The sequence below is a fragment of the Ixodes scapularis genome, unplaced genomic scaffold, assembly GCF_016920785.2.
Source record: "Ixodes scapularis isolate PalLabHiFi unplaced genomic scaffold, ASM1692078v2 PGA_scaffold1__304_contigs__length_218370807, whole genome shotgun sequence".
Taxonomy (NCBI): domain Eukaryota; kingdom Metazoa; phylum Arthropoda; class Arachnida; order Ixodida; family Ixodidae; genus Ixodes; species Ixodes scapularis.
The window spans coordinates 20,040,099-20,052,257 of NW_024609846.1; positions in this window are offsets into that span (position 1 = coordinate 20,040,099).

The following is a 12,159-nucleotide window of genomic DNA, read 5'->3' on the forward strand; positions in this document are numbered from 1 at the left end:
AAAAGCATTTTGCGTAAGCTGATTTAACTTTTAGCATTAGAGCATCATATGCACGGTCAGCGTCTTGTAGTGATGGCACGTCATCCCAACTGATGGCACGTGTCGCGGTTCGAAAGTGCTCGAGGGTATTAATATTAACGCGCTGATAAAACGTGGGACCTAATTCAGAACTATGATAAAATGGCGATACGGTGATGAAGGAAAACACGGGGAGGTGATCACTTCCGTCGGATAGAACCGTGCCTGCGTTTCAACCATATTTCGTCGCGTTAGTTATGACAAGATCTAGGCTTGTCGCTGTTGAAGGCGTGATACGAGTTGGTACTTCGATAAGATTAATAAACCCATAAGAATCCAGCAAAGTCATGAATTCTATTTGCGCTGCACTCACGCATTGCGTGTCGATGTTCATGCCTCCGGACAAGTAAAGGATTTGTTGATTGATTGACACATGATCCAAGAGAGCCTCAAGGGCGCCAAAAAATGTCTAAGTTTCCATCTGGAGGCCTGTACAATACGGTGAACAAATCGTTGTTACCCTCTACAGTCAACATTTTATAATCTGAAGAGATACAAGTAAGCCGTGACCGTGACAGTGCGTGAATTAAGGATTTGAATTGAAAAACCTCCCCTTCTTCGGTTGGTTCTGTTAATGTAAAAATGTGAGTAGTCATTGAAAACCAAATAGTTCGATTCATCATTATACCAGGTTTCACTGAACATGATAACATCAAAGCGAGTTTTGAAAGAATGATAGATTAATTGTATTTCGTCCACCTTGTTGTTTACCGAACGACAGTTTATGTGCAAAATGCTAAGAGCATTTTTATTAGCGAAGTCGCTAACGGCCGTTGGGGATAAATGTTCGTGACAGTTCATAATAATAAAAAAAAATGTTATGTCTTCAGGTCATTTTAGATAGGTCAGCGGCACTTGAGATCTTCAATATTGCATTGTTTTCAAACTTTTTAGCGTAAATTTGTCCACCGCGAACCCACACAAATCTCCAGTTAACCTCGCGTTTTTTGCTGATGGTCTCTGCGAGAAGACGTTTCCTTTCTGGGCAGAGGTGTCCATTGACATAAATAGGCGCCGATGTCGTGAAACCGAGTTGATCAGACGACAATATGTTTTTCCTAGATTTTGCAAGCACGGCGTCTCGTTTATGGCGATGAACAAACTGCACAATGGTGTTTTTGATCGTTGGACTACCTGGGACAGGTGCTCTGTGGCACACGCCAATATCAGAGGCTGAAATAGGTTCACCAACACTATCCCCAAGCTTTTCCATGATCTCCAGCAAGTTCTCCCCAGCGTTCACAGGAATCCCTTTGATCTCCAGGTTGGCATACCATGACTACTGTTCACAATCTACAAGTCGTGACTCATGCGCTTTCACCTGAGTGGACAAGGTATTGCACATTCCAATCAAGTTCGCATTTTCTGTTCGAAGATGCTTAATTTCGTCTTGCACAGCCTTCAGATCAACCTTCATTTTGTCATATATCTTGTCAATGAAGGTGAGAATAGACTTAATCTCTCTAAGTTCGCTTCGAATGTCACGCTCAAACGACTCTCTGAAACCTTTTAGTTCAGATTTAATTTCGTTTTTTAGCTCAAGAGCAACGGCGAACTCTTTGCCTATTTTCGCCATTGAAGAGTGAAGCACTGAACAAACAAAGCCCACCTATGACAACATGTATGGCAGCAGTGGCGAGGCAGACTTTCAAACGATTGCAAATAAGTGACCAAAAAAAACAATCGAGCACCAACCTGCACCAAAGAAGTGAACTGGTCAGTTGACGATCCAAAAGTGCAGCTTACACCACTGCCGCCGTATGAACAGAGTCGGCCGCAGCCTTGCTGTATTTGTAGCCAAGGCAGTAGTGACGTCAATGACGCTCAGTGAACCACCGGGCAGTAGATGGCGTGGGACCACGATGAGAACAGCGCAGTCGCACCCTGTCGGCGGTCTTGTCCGCACGTGACTGATTGTAGCAGGATGACGGTGCGAAGATCTGACGCGAAGCCTGCACCAAAGAAGTGAACTAGTCAGTTGACGATCCAAAAGTGCTGCTCACGCCATTGCCGCCGTATCGATTCACCAACACGCTCGTTTTAAGTTATTACCACTAAAGGTCCTTCCTCTAAAGGAGACTCTGCCACAAAAGTGGCAAAATAGCATTTACCAGTGATTTCCACTACTTTGTGGCTGAATCGCTCACGCTTTCCATAATTCCACGTGACTGGAAAATAGCTAACGTAATACCTGTTCACAAAACTGGTGATCGCCAACTAATAAGTAATTACCGTCCCATCTCTCTCACCAGTGTTCCATCTAAGCTCATGGAGCATATACTTTACTCAAATATAATAAACTTTCTTGACTCTCATAACCTTCTTTTTAAACATCAGCACGGATTTCGTAAATCTTACTCTTGTGAAACCCAGCTAACCGCCTTCCTTACTGATATTTACTCAAGCTTTGATTCGAATATTCAGACCGACGCCATTTTCATTGACTTCTCCAAAGCATTTGATAAAGTACCCCACCAACGTCTTTTAACAAAGCTTAACGATATTAATATTCATCCCTCTGTTGTTAAGTGGATTTCTGAATTCCTAATTAACCGTAAGCAATATTCCTCCGTTAACAACGTAAAATCTCCCACCTCTACCGTAACGTCAGGTGTCCCCCAGGGAACCGTACTGGGCCCCCTTCTGTTCCTAATCTATATTAATGATCTCCACCTTAATATCGCTTCTTCTGTGCGGCTGTTCGCCGACGATTGTGTCATTTACCGACCCATTCTTTCAAACCATGGTCATCATGCTCTCCAGGAAGACCTAGAGTCTGTAATCCATTGGTGTGAAAAATGGCAGATGACATTAAACTTCAATAAATGTAGATCCCTATCGATTTCCCGCAGTTCGCGTGCCACACCATTTTCGTATTACCTCGCTAGCACTCAAGTAATAGCATGCTCATCTTATAAGTACCTGGGTGTTCATCTCACCTCTGACCTATCATGGACTACTCACATAACTTCTGTTATTTCTGATACTAACCGTTCTCTCGGATACTTGCGCCGTAACCTTAAACTTGCTACACCCTCCGTAAAACGACTAGCGTATACTACTCTTATAAGATTGAAATTAGAATACGCCTCATCTATATGGTCCCCATGGCAGTCCTACCTTGCAAATAATCTAGAATCCGTCCAAAACAGAGCCCTTCGTTTTATTTATAACAACTACTCACCATATACCAGCATATCAGGATTACGCCAATCAGCTAACCTTCATTCACTTTCCCTTCGCCGCCGAGTATCACGCCTTTCTCTCCTCCATCGAATTTTCTATCACAATAGCCACCTTAAAGAATCACTGCTATCACCTCCCCATCGTATTTTCCCGCGTCTAGATCACCTATGTAAATTACGTCCAATTCGATCATCAACTGTTTCTCACCAGACTTCCACACTACCATTGGCCATCGAGGATTGGAATTCGCTACCTCATAACATCGTTTGTATTAATGATACTACTAAATTTGTTGAAGCCATTACCCTCTTTTTATCTAACCTACCTAGCTAGCTTACAGTGTTATAATTGTGTTTACTGTTCTATTTGTTTTTGTTCTATTGCCACCCCCTTGTATAATGCCCCACGGGCCCTCAAGGAAAATAAATGATGATGATGAATACAACAGATGAAGCCGAAAATGACAATATTATGAGAATATTTTTTTCCTTTTTCGTAAGCATTCGGTACTTTAAATTGTTATAACAAGTTTCTAAATAAATAAATTGTAAATACGAGCTTTCTATAAGAGGTTGTATTTTTATAACCAAAGTTACGATTGTATTTGGCAGAATGTTTACAGGAGCTTGCAACCACGCTGCCTCTCGTTCCTACCCTATTTTGTCTAGAATGCGTCTCCGACTGGTGTGTTTACTGGGTCCAAAAAATTGGTCCCTCGAGTTTCACTTGATGACATCATAGAAATGTCATACTTTCACCAGTGTACGTGGCAGACGCCTGTTCTGTTGCAGGTCGCTCTCCAGTGTGAAAGCCCACGTCGCGACGACAGCGACACTCGCGTTCGCTCGGGCTTTGCGCCAGCATTTCTACGACATACCGCCAGGACCGCGACATCCGACAGCGTGACGCTCCGGCCTTTGTGACGTCATTTGTTGCCACTTTGGGACCACTTTCTATGCATGAGCGGAATAGAACGCTAAACACACCGGCGGTAGAAGCGCTCCAGGCAGCATAGCTCTACTTCGGTACTGTGCTAGTGTTTCCTCGTTGCTCTAATTCGTTCCTTCTCCTAGATAGTTTCTTCCTGCGCTAGTGCCTAGGCTTCATTGATTTGTATGGAGTGAACAATCTTCGATGAACGTTTATTGTCTAGATACAATATGCCTCATGCAGGTGCGTTTGGGGCAATTTCTCGTAATGGAGATGGCGCTAGATTTTATGAGGAGGGAAAGCGACAGTCTGCAGGGGGCGCTCCTCTCCAATTCCTTCACGACAGAGCCGTATATACAGAGAGTTTGGCCATTCATTGGGAAGTATAGCAGTCAAATGAAGAGACGCCATCGGCAGAAAGCGTGCTGCGCGTTTTCCAGGAAGTCATCACAAATTCGAATGTTGCCAACTAGAAGCCGGAAGTAATACGCTGGCGGTGGTCGGGAGAAACGATAATAATAAGTACGTCGCAGTAACTCTAGGTAACTGAAAATATGTTGCACGTGATGTTTCAATCGCGCTCACCCAAAATCATGGAGGAAGAGCGCGACTAGCGGAAGATCGACATGATCCGTACGCCAGGCACCGAGGGCCGAGAATCTACCGTCCGAGCGGTCACACTCTTTTCGAGCAAACCAGAGTTCGGGCGGAACGTTTGTTTCTCATAACTTTTTGCAGCCTCATTATCAAAACATCTCGTGTACCCTATTTTCAACAATGAGGGTTACTCCATTTAAGTCTTACGCGCTTATTCAAACCACATATCTATGATTAAAATTGACTCTCGCCACCACTGATAGGGGATTCTTTTCGGCTTCTGGTCAGCTAACAGAGGCTGTCAAGCCCACTTTCTGCGTCTGGTCCACGCTCTGGTTCTACCCGCTACTCCCATTGACCAAACCCTTTCAATACACTGCTCTGCTTCACGGTGGCAACTCTTGCCGTAGAAGGCGTAGAGGAAATTGAGCGCGAGCTTTGGAGCCACGAGGGGGGCGAGAGGTGGTTCCAGACCGCCTCACAGAAACTTTAAGGCGAGCTTCCGCATGGGCAAGATTAGCAGACACACTGTAGTCCGGAGACCCGCCTGTGGAAGTAAACTCAAAGAAACAAAGCATTACTTTGGTCACCGTGAACACCATTGGAGATGTAAAAGTCACAGTGTCTCCTCACCGCTCCCTAAACACCATTCGTGGAGTCCTCTCTGAGGACGACCTCCTGAACAGCAGCGAAGAAGAGGTCCTTGAGGGCCTCCACTCTTCTGCAATAGTTGCCGTAAAAAGGATCATTTTCCAGAAAGATGGATCAGAAACTCCCACTAAATATCTCGTAGTAACCTTCGAGCGTCACTGTCTCCCTGCTTCTGTAAAGGCTGGCTACATAAACTGTCACGTCCGGCCGTACATTCCAAACCCCTAAAGGTGCTCTAGGTGCCAGCGGTTTGGGCACGGCTCGCGCAGCTGCCGTGGAAGAGATACATGCGCAAAATGAGGGAGCACGGAGCGTGCAGCTGATGTGCACGAAAGCTCACTGTGCTGTACAAACTGTAAAGGACCCCATCCAGCATACTCACGTGCATGCCCTCTGTGGAAGCAGGAGAAAGAGATCCTGACTATCAAAACAAAAGAAAACGTCAGCTACCAGAGGCCAAGAAACGCTACTCAGTTCAATCATTGCGATCCTATGCTGATGCCGTGCGCCGGGGACCTGCACGGCCAACAGCTACAACGGGAACACGGACGTCCTTGGACGGTTTGTGTGACCCTTTTTAGACGCGGAGCATCTCTTGCTCGGGCTATGTCCCGCGGCGTCGTAGTCCGCACTTACACTACGCATGCGCAACTCTCCTCGCTGCGCGTGCGTTCTCGTTCTCTCCAACAGCTGCGCGAAGTGCACGGAGCTACCAGCTGCGTCCCTCTCTCCAACAGCTGCGCGTGCGTTCTCTCTCTCTTCAACAGCTGCGCGAAGTGCACGCAGCTACCAGCTGCATGCACTTCGCGTGCGTTCGCTTCTACTCACACCGCGCGCGCAGGCGCAACTCTCCTCCTCTAGTTTCTTCTCCTTCAAGTTTAATATAAGCAGCGGTAGCGCGCTGCGCGCGTTCAAGGGGAGGAAGTGGCCGAGTGGGCTAACGCGTCTCAGCTCGGAGCGTGGAGCGAAAGCTTGCGCTGGGAACCTCCTGGGTTCGAGTCCCCGCCACCCCCGCCCGTTTCGATCTGGATGAGTTTCGTACCGGCACGCGTTCGTGTGATGACTACTGCGTGATGCACGTTAAGAATCCCAGGTTAGCGGTTGTACTGCACTGGCGAAATGTCTCATCTATAGCTAAGAGACCGATTACCCGTTGAGGCGCATCTCCATCAAGGCTGTATAAACATAAAGAGCAAACCAATTACTGCGCGCGTTCAGCTCACCGCTGTTGACTCCACTTCACTTCGTTCTTCCGATGAAGTGTGATGGAACGATGCTCCGCATCACCCCATGGTTCCCCTCGGGAAGATGGTGTAATTTTTTGTCCCCCTCAACCTCAGCAGGAGCGGTGCTAGCAGCTCCGCCCTCGAACCGAAAGGTGGATGCCGGTCCGTCGGGATCCACTAAAAACGAAGCACAGGGAATTGTGCCTTATGCACCCTCTGCAGCCCAGCCACCTAAAGGCCGTCGTATCTCTCGTGCCACTGGATGCTCCCGTATACCTGGCCAGCCGCCCGGGCTAGGGAACCCTAAGGGTCCTCCAGCAGCGGCTCCAGATGAACCGATAGACGAGAGCGGACCCCAGTCCCAGGAGGACAGCCCCCACTCTTGTTCAGAGTCCTTACCCTCAGCCACCTGTGACACTACAGGTAGGCCGAAAGATACGTCCAAAAAGAAAAATACACCTCGAATTGAAATTGACATCAAAGTTTAGCTAGACAGTTTCTGAAAAATACCACCTTACATACGAGGGAAGGAGTCCTCCTCCAATGGAACTATCGAGGATTGCTACATAACTATGATGATGTGTGCTATTTGTTAGACCATCATCACTCAATCATCTTTTTCCTTCAAGAAACCTATTTGAATCACAACCATTCCGGATTTTTAAGGTACTTTCATGTTTTTCGAAAAGACCGTCTCCGTTCTTCCCACATCTCAGGTGGGGTAGGAATACTATTTCAGCGATCTACTCCATGTATTGAGGAACCCTTTAATACTACATTGGAGGCTGTGGCAGTTCGTGTTTTGTCTGAACGCTCGATGACAGTTTGCTCAATTAACACACCTCCTAATTATCCTCTAACTCGGGAGGAACCTAAGGGTCTGCATGACCAACTCCCACGACCACTTTTAATCCTTAGAGATTTTAGCGCTCATAACCCCCCATGGGGTAGTGGAAGATGTGATATGCGAGGATCAATGATTGAACGATTTATTTCTTCTACGGGATTATGCTTGCTCAACAACTCGCAGGCTACATATTTCGCTGCTCCAACCCGCTGATCCTCCCTCCCCCATTGACCTGACACTTAGTGACCCAACATTGTTCCTTCTCTTCTCATGAAGGGCCAATCGTAACCCATTTGGAAGTGACCATTTTCCCATAATTTTAAATCGCATTGGGTGACCGGTTTGCACTTCTAATGCGAACTCCCCGTTGGAAGTTTGGCGAAGAAAACTGGTCAATTTTAAACAAGTCTCCCTTTTAGCGTGTACATCTATCCATGAGCTATCCATTGATCGCATAACTGAGCATATCACCAAGCACATTTTAGAAGCATCGATCATGGCTATACCCATGACATCCACTCATCTTCCAAAGAAACCGAAACCATGGTGGAATAACGACTGCCGCATAGTAGAAACGAAAGAAAACAAAGCCTGGGGAATTTTCCGCCGATACCCTACAGAAACTAATCTCATCACCTTTAAGATAATGAAATCTCGCGCTCGGTTCATTCGCAGGAAGTCTAAGCGAGAAAGTTTCAAGGGATACATATCTTCCATAAACAGCAGTGTTTTGTGCAAAGAGGTATGGAAGCGAGTGCATAAAATCAATGGCTGCTACCGTGCATATTCCATTCCTCTTTTGACTAGACCTGGAATCTGCCCCGAAAGTATTGAAGAGCAAGCTAATCTCCAAAAAGAGCAATTTAAGTCTACCTCAAGCTCTGATCATTATACGGCAGCTTTCATTCGGCATAAACTGCATGCCGAGAAAATACCTTTAAGTACCTCAGGAGGCAATCAAGTACCTTATAATGTGCCATTTACACTACATGAACTTGGGGCAGTAGTGCATATTCCTAAGCAGACTGCCCCTGGCCCTGATGGTATTCACTACACTATGCTATGCCACCTACATCCCCCAATGCTAGAACTGATTTTGTACTATTCAACCGTGCTTTGTCGGAAGGTCATTTCCCGTTGTCTTGTAAGTTGGCCACTGTCATTCCTTTGCTTAAGCCAGGCAAAGATGCTTCATGTGCTTCCAGTTGTCTCAAAAACACTGCAGAGAATGATAAGCAAAAGACTTATGTATTACTTAGAAAAAAGCAACCTTCTAAACAAATATCAGTGCGGCCTCCGTTCGTTTCGATCCACGCTCGATCACCCGGTTCGATTTGAGACCGCTGTGCGTAAGGCATTTGTAAATAACCAACACTGTGTTTCTGTCTTTTTTTATTTAGAGAAGGCATATGATACGGGCGTGTGTTTTGGAATTTCACAAGATTTATGTGGTCCTGGTGTCCGAGGTAGAAATCTAGGTGCTATTCAAAGTTACTTGCAATGTCGCACTTTTTATGTAAGATTGGGAACAACCCTTTCCAAGGAGTTTTTTCAAGAAAATGGAGTTCCCCAGGTAGGTGTCTTTAGCGTAGTCCTCTTCATTGTAAAGGTGAATTCTATTACCCGTGCAATACCTCCTTCCGTGCAATATTCTATATATGTGGATGATATTCAAATTTCTGTCTCATCCTGTAATCCTTTAATATGTGAACGTCGGGTCCAACTGGCAATTAACAAGTTACAAAAATGGGCTGACACAAACGGTTTTAAATTTTTGCTAGAAAGAAACTGCCTGTGTATGTTCTTTCTCGCCGGCGTGGAGTTCTGCAAGAGCCTTCTTTGCAAATGTGTGGCTACCAATAGCCACAAAAAGTGAACACGTGTGTCTGGGACTCGTATTTGATTCGGAATTGACTTTTGTTCCACATATTAGGAACTTAAAACTTAAAAAATCTCAAATCGCTGAATATACTTAAGGTTCTATCATATGTATCATGGGGCTCCGATAGACTGTCTGTTACGCATATACCGGGCGGTTGTTCGCTCCAGGCTTGATTAAGGGAGCATTGTGTATGGCTCCGCCCGAGCATCAGTCCTAAAGATCTTGGACCCCGTTCACCAGGGACTGCGATTGGCTACTGGAGCATTTCGCACCTCCCCGATATTCAGTTTGTATTCAGAAGCTAATGAGCCATCCCTTGAAAGTAGGAAGTTTTCTCTGGGGTTTATATATTCAATTCGAGTTCGCTCTGTCCCTCCGCACCCTACTCGTGATAACCTCGAAAACATCAGGTTCCAGAGAAAGTTTAAAATAAACCAGCCGTTGTTCCTCCTTTTGCAATTAGGAATATGAATTATGCTGTGTATGTAGAACTAGATCCCAAGCTTCCAGTAGTTCAATGCTTAACTCCTATAACTCCGTGGGATTATCATATCATTAATTGTGATCTTACACTGACTAAACATTCCAAAGAAGATAACCAAATGAAGTCATGAGGCAGGATTTCTTTCAGCTACAAAATCAATATGAATAGTACGTAGGTATACACAGATGGAACTAAAACAGACTCGGTGGTTGGCTGCGCTATGATAGGGCATTCTGTGAAACAGATCAAGAGAATCCAAAATGCAGCCACTATACTGACAGCTGAGCTCTATGGCCGGGTGTTAGCTGTTGATTATGCAACGAAAAAAAGGCTTCGCCACTCAATTGTTTACACAGTTTCCTTGAGCTTATTAAGAGCACTTACATCCCTGAAGCGCATTAGAAATTCACTTGTTGTAGAATCAGAGCATAAAGTTATCGCTGCCTCGTACAAGCAGATTGAGATAATGTTCTGCTGGATTCCAAGCCACGCCGGCATCCCAGGTAATGAAGAGGCCGATAGTGCTGCAAATTCTGCGAATGAGAGACATATAGACGTACATAAAATACCATACAAAAACTACCACATCCTTTGAAGTGTTGCATTCGAACTAACTGGCAACGTGAATGGAATAATGAAACGCATAACAAGCTTCACGCTGTAAAACCTTTTCTAAGTGGCTGGGAGAGCGCCCGGCATCGGGAAGGCTTTTATGAGGTGATATTGTGCCGGCTACGGATTGGTCATACGCGTCTCACCCATGGGCATTTCTTGCTTAGAGAGGATGCTCCAAGGTGTGAACTCTGCAACATTCCTTTATCAATATCTCACATCCTACTTGAGTGCCCCAAGTAGGACCAAGATCGTTTTAAAAAAAATTCGCAAATATATCAAGAACATACTCCACTGCACTTAGTTATTTTACTTGGTGAACAGCCGCTGATTCCGAATGCTCGTGTGTTTAATTCTTTTAAGGACGTCGGCCTTATACACCGACTATGATTTTAATTAGTAATCCGAACTCACCTTAATCCTGTATACACTTATACAATCTCATATACAAAGTTTTATTACATCATCAGCTACTATAGCTCTTTCTTCTTCCAAACCCTTACTTATACAATAGTTTCACTCTTGGCGGAATTCGGCCTTAGTAGCCCTTGCGCCATAAAACCCCAATCAATCAATCAATATCTACTCACGTTGACAGCCTGGGTGATTTTTCATAGCAGTGACCCTGGCGCGCGGACAGCTTCCTGTTTGCACAGACACGACTCACGCATTTCTCGTGTTTTCACAGGAACGATGCATATCGTGCATCCTTTCATATCGATCTGGTACATCTTTTGAAGTTGTCTCGAATATACAATATGCTTGGCATCAAGGTAACCGCTCTCGGAATATGTTTGTTGTATTTTTGCTTAGCCCTGTCTTGCAAGGTTAATCGCAGAGAAGGTGAGCATATCTAATACTACTACTACTACTACTACTACTTCTACTACTACTACTACTACTACTACTACTACTACTACTACTACTATACTACTACTACTACTACTAATAATAATAATGACCTTATTTCCGTCAAATGATGTGGGGCCTAAAGGAAAAAAGCTGCAGTAGACAGCTTGACTGGTCCTCGGGCCCCTTACACTGGTCAGCAGCAAGCATGCTGAAAAAACACAAAAAAGGCAAAGCATAATGTGAAACCGTTGCACGTCTACGGTTGACATTTCTAGAAACCAAGGTTCATCCAAGTACAAAACATAGAATCAAAACACAAATCACGTACAAAAATATAAGCGCAGGTCTTGAAAGTCAAACTATCAAAGTCAACATTATCAGTGCAAAGACTATCTAGTAAATGTGGCAAATTTAGTAAATACATATAAATGTAAAATTTTTAACATTTATGTTTCATTGCTGCAGATGGGAGGGCTCTCAGTTGAGGAGGATTACTGCAGTAAATAATTATTGACATTGACACAGCGCAAATCCGTTTAATGCTACTGATAGAAAACAACAGCGTAATTTAGGAAAAATTTAAATTAAAAAAAATATATATATTTGCATCTCTGGTATATAGTGCTCTTTGACTGTAGATAAATTGAGTTACACTAATAGTACAGTATACTCGATATGTTATAAAATGGTCCCACACGCACCACCCGGACATTTACAACTTTTCGTGAAGGGGAAAATTGTTTAAGCCCCTCGAATGGTATTGGCGAAGCTCAGATTGTTCGGTTTCCAACTGCCTCGGAAATTATCAGTCTTC